Source organism: Rhagoletis pomonella, unplaced genomic scaffold (genome assembly GCF_013731165.1).
Source record: "Rhagoletis pomonella isolate Grant_MI unplaced genomic scaffold, Rhpom_1.0 Rhpom_scaffold_00012, whole genome shotgun sequence".
Lineage (NCBI taxonomy): Eukaryota > Metazoa > Arthropoda > Insecta > Diptera > Tephritidae > Rhagoletis > Rhagoletis pomonella.
Window position 1 is genome coordinate 23034980 of NW_023458566.1, and position 5678 is coordinate 23040657.

Consider the following 5678-nt stretch of genomic DNA (forward strand, 5'->3'; position numbering starts at 1 on the left):
ATTTTGGAACGAATTTCCGTCATCCCTTGTCAAATTTGGTTTGGAGACAAACCGGTTTCGGAGTTGTGCCATCTTCAGTGTCGTTTTTCGTTCTCCAAAAACTGTCGGAAACAACAACAACCAAAAAGGATTATTTTTTAAATTAATTTGGACCACAATTTTTTTGTTAGCCAGTTCGGGGTTTCCCTGCATTTTTTCATACCGCATTTTTATCGGCCTGAAATTGCTGAGGTAAAATACCACTGTCTTCCCGCTCTCGCCTGTGAAACCACGGATTCAGACGGTCTGCAATGTGCAATGTGGTAAGACTATTTTCTAATGTTTTGCTAATTGCCAGAGTTTATTAAAAAATATCTAAAATATTGTCGCCCTTCGGCAGGTGGAGATCGCACACATACATGTACATATTTATATATATATGCATGTACGTATGTATATGGAAGTGGCATGTTCTCGTAATCAACCCGGCGAAATCCCATTTTTTGCGGTGATCTTTCGGCAAAATGCTGACAATACCTGCACATGAAAATATGTCCATTCATACATACATATGTACATGTGTATAGATGTATGTATCCATGTAAGAGAGGTGCTAAATATAACCAACTGTAAGCAGTGCTGACAGTTGGAAAGCAATTGCCCTTTTTGAGATGTATTTTGCCACAAAAAATAACCAAAGCCAGGAGAGTATTTTTAGAATCACTAAAAGGAGGATCCATATATTTACATACATACATAAATATCTGCACTAGGGATGACGATTGGCGAAATTTTTTGAAAAAACAATTGAGTCATTCCAACGAAGAAGACACCACCGGTCAACAAATAAATTATAAGATTGCGTTTAAATCTGTGAAAACAGTAAAGCCGAAAAATTCGTTATACAAGATTTTTATCGATTTATTTTTCGCTATTTTCTCGATTTTTACTGTTATTAAGGCAGCCGTAGTACGATTAGCTCAAATATAGTATTTTCTCATCGAGTTGTCAAGGCATTTCTCGCACATTGAGAAGATATTGCAAAAAATAATTATCCAAAAGGAAATTCCAACTTATGGATTTTAAAATAGTGCTGAGTTATTACAAAAATACATTCATGCTGGGAAATTAGCAGCTTTAAAGGAATTGCTTATTGGAGCAAAATTGGTTTCATTAAAATTATATCAAACTAGTAGATTTTATTTTACTCACAAACTATATATATATGAGTCCTCAATCGTGGCTCGTCCCACCGGTCACAATCTAATAGTTTTTTTTTTATTTTTTATTGTCAAACATAAAAATGCCTTCAAAGCATAAAATGGACCTTGGCTTTCTATTAGCTTCATACGAGAAAAGCGCTTTGAACGAAATATGTATTTATAGTTTGTATAAAATTGGGAAACGAACCCATCCCCCAGTCACTTTTGGAAAATTCAAATTTTCTGTGTAAATTCTATCAATTTTTATACTTTAATAATAACAATACCACGAGGCGGGGTTTTCAGGGGAAATTTTTTACTACATGTTTTGTTGGTAAAAGAGTTTTTCACAGGCACCGTTATCACATATTTGATATGCAAAACATCCTAGTAGAGTAAGGGTGGGTAACTCAGCAAATTTATAGGAGTTGACTCAATGACTCCAACTCACTTTAAGGAGTCAGCTCATTCAACTAACTCACTTGACTCTTTGTATGTTACACTCATTCGTATCGTAGACTCGTTTTGAGGCATAGATGCGGTATAGCGGCCGTTGAGATAAAACAAAACTTTAAAGTGGGCGTGGTCAGCTCCTTTCTACTGATTTGAAAGGTGTAATTTTTTTTGTGTGCAAATTAATAGGGCGGTGCTAGGGGGAGGGTAAAGGTGGAATTTTCAATATTTTCAAAAGCTTATATTTCGAAACCTATTGTACCGAATTTCAAAATGTGGATATGGTTGGAAAGGCAATTGATTTGATATGCACATCTTTATATATCTTACATACATACATATTTCGAGAAAAACTAAAAAAAAAACCAAATTATAAGAATTTGTGAGATTTGACATAACACCCGCAATACAAAATACATGTGGTTGTTGTTGTTGTATTCTTGCCACCACCTTGTATAAATTCGCCTCGTGCAAAAACAAAATGCAAGACTTTGCCATGCTAAACACTGTGGCGAAGCGAGAGAGTTATATGGACAAATATGAGCCACTATGATTCAATTGATTCATGTGAGCCCTACGGCATCAACTGAGTTACTGAGTTACATTTTTTTTGGACAGGGAGTCTGAGTTACCGATTCACTTGTAGGAATCAACTCAATAACTCAACTCTGAGTTGAGTTACCCACCTTCCATAGTAGAGAGTTTCAGGAATCCAAATCTCTTCCTGAAAGTCAAGAGGCCTTGTACATTCCTTTCACCTCCTTTTTTTTTGTATGGAGTGGCACAAATTGAGGGCCTTCTGACCTTGGAGGAGTTCATTTGAAGTTGCTTCTTTAATTCATAAATATCATATATCTCTAAAGTATTTGCTTAAGGTTTATATTAAATATGTTTTATTGCAAATTGAAATGTAAGTATGTATGTACATATATTGAAATTCATACATACCCTGCAAAAATTTGAGGACCAGGTGGTCCACTGGGTCATGGTTTTAAAGTATGTGCAAAAGGACCAGGTTGCATAGTAGTAACTTGTTATGTTGACCTGGACCACTTCAAACGTAAAAAACTGATATATGTGTTGAACACCACCTCTTCGTGGCCGATCGGAAATATGATTCGGTTGCCGAATGTGCCATGGTCCAAAAGGAGTAGTTGTCTAGGTGGTCCCATGTTATGCAGTGGTGGACCAGAACTGGTCCCATGTTATGCAGCGTTGGACCAGAGGTGGTCAGGTCCAATGACATCGCAATGTTAATGTAACCATATTTTCTCCATATATGTATTAAGACCATTTTGGTTACTAGTGTTGGTTACAAGGTAGCGTGGTCCTGTACTAGTATTTAACCTAGTCCCACTTTTTGCAGGGTATGTATGCTAAATAAAAAACTTGCACATTCGCGAAAATTGTGAATGGGAAAAGCCCTTCTAGCTTGGCATGCACTGCACGGATGCACTTTTTAGGTCCTTCTTGGGTATGCCTTTTTTGAATGGCTTCACTTAAGAATGCCTACCTAAATTACCTTCTGGGATCCAACCTTCGGCCGCTGCTTATTGCCTATTAGCATGTTTAGCGCGGTTCCGGGCACGCTGTTGTTGTTGTTGTTACTACTGACTGATGAACATTCTCATGTTTAGCATTTGTTCGATATGCAGATATAAATCAATACCAATTTTATTGATTTGCGACTTTGTTGTGACAAACCTAGGTGATAGTTGTTACTGCCGCTCATGCTGCTTTGGTACGTATGTTTAACTATACATACATATGTACATACATATGTATATCCACATGTGTGTCCAATGTGGCACAGCTGTGTAACATGATTTTGATTGCTGATTTGCATGCAGCTTCGATAGCCAAAAGTCAAGCCTTAAACGCCAACAACTTGTTAATTATGTAGGATCTGTGACTCGGTTTGCGGAGACAATGTACATAAGTCGGTATGTAAGTATGTATGTGCATATGTATGCATGAATGCCGCCGACCAATGCGATGGTGATTAGTGAAAATGCCATACAGCTTTTGGCCAATGTTGCTGGCCAAATTTATAACCAAAATAAGCTTACTAAATAAATCCCCTTGTACGTTGGGTTAAAGGCAATTCGGTAGGCAAGGGGTAACTTACTGCATTCCTCCGTAAATATATATTTTTTTAAGGTATGGGGAAGCATCGAAAGGCGGAGAGCGTAACTTTAATCCGTTAAACCTAACATACTCCCTCCGAAAGTCACTCCTACGGAACCATCGGTTAAGTATCACTACATGCATATGTACGTATGTACATACATATGTACATAAGTATGTGTTAGGCTTAAAATATGTATGTAGTTCACTAATGTTCTGTACGTAGTTTTCAAATGTAGGATTAAACTGACTGTTTATTATATTTTGGCGCTTACATTTTGTTAAGCGTGCGGCCAAGCTTCTCCTCCAATTTGTGGTATGCGCCCTAATATTATATATATCAACAGATGGAGGGACCTACAATGTTGCGCCGCCTGCGACTGCAAATGGATTTAATTAAGGTTTGCCATTGTCTGCCGAGGCGACCGCTCTTAGAAAAAAACTTTTTTTTTTAATTTAAATGTTGCTCGGACCAGGGATTGAACCCAGGTCCTATGGACCGGTATAGACGCCTCTACCCACTCAGCCACAGTGCCGTCGGAACTGCTTATATATTTAATATTTAGATATACATAAATGTAGATGCAATACATACATATGTGTGTACCCTAATGTCCAGGAGAGGCAAAACACTGCTCTTGCTGCGCATACTCGTGTCAGTGTAGCACAGTTATGTATATTGAAAGCATTTATACATACCGAAATAAGTGTGTCCAATGAACACAGTCAGCTGTTTTCCATCTTGGCTCTTAAGACTGGCCAATATATGTATATGGAAATTTAGCCCCGGTGCAGGTATCAATTGGTGAAAGTATCCTGATTAAAAGTTGGCATGTGCGCTCAGAGACCTTCTGAACCGTTTTTGACATGCTTGCATACATATATACTAGGGTCCTTTTTTTCGGAGACTCTTTTTTTACTCCCACCTCGAAATTTTGTGGGAAATATCTATTTACAAACTTAATATTAATATAAAGGGCTCAAATTTTCAGGGAACTTGTTTTTAGATATTTCCCACAAAATTTCGAGGTGGGAGTCAAAAGAGAGAGTAGTCGCCGAAAAAAATGACCCTAATATATATATATACATACATTTGTAAATATGAAAGATTAACAGTCACTAATATAACGGACTCTTGTTAAAAAGCGCACCCTAATGTCTAAACAATATACCTACATCTGTATGCACATACATACATACATCCGTACATCCATACCTCGGATATAATGATCAGGGGACGATCCTAAGCCGAAACTTGGAGGCTTTAGTAATGCGCGCTCGTTTTTCACCTCCGTTAAGGTGAAATTAGTCAAGAACGTAAACCCACCGGTACGTAACCCCAGTCAGCTGACACGATCTGTCTTACCAGAGCGCCATGTAAATGAAAACTCAACACCGCAGAATTTTTCTGTAGTTGTAGCCCGTAGCGCAGAAATCTGCGGAATTTAGATTTTTCCGTGTCAGCTGATTTCTTCCTTCTATAGATGGTTGCCACTTCGTCAGTCTTGCAGATGGTAAACAAGTTATAAAAGGCATTGATGAGTGGCAACACTGCAGTAAGCTACACTGAGGGCTCCAGTAATCGACAAAATATTGCGTATACAGGCAGCGTTTAAGTATAAGTTCTGCGTTCTTGACTAATTTCACCTTTAATCCCCCAACCTAAAACTCGTAAATACATACATATGCATGTATGTATGTAAATTTGCATGTGTATGTTATAAACGCCACTGCATGAATATCATTTTTATTTATTCTTTTAAAGTTGCATTCTACAATTCCACCGATTTTAGGTCAGCTATGACGATTGCACTTGCAATTGTGCTCGTAAGCAGATTTAAGCTCGCAGATTGTACGAACATAGTAGAATCATAGATTTTGATTGCACTTGAAATGAAAATTGAAAATTGTTAAAAA

General features: G+C 37.6%; 1 protein-coding gene across 1 annotated transcript in view; it reads left to right on the top strand.

The window, feature by feature from the left end:
• Window positions 1–5678, top strand: part of LOC118748131 — a 43619-nt gene that overhangs the window by 16891 nt on the left and 21050 nt on the right. The gene's annotated exons all lie outside the window — the stretch shown is intronic.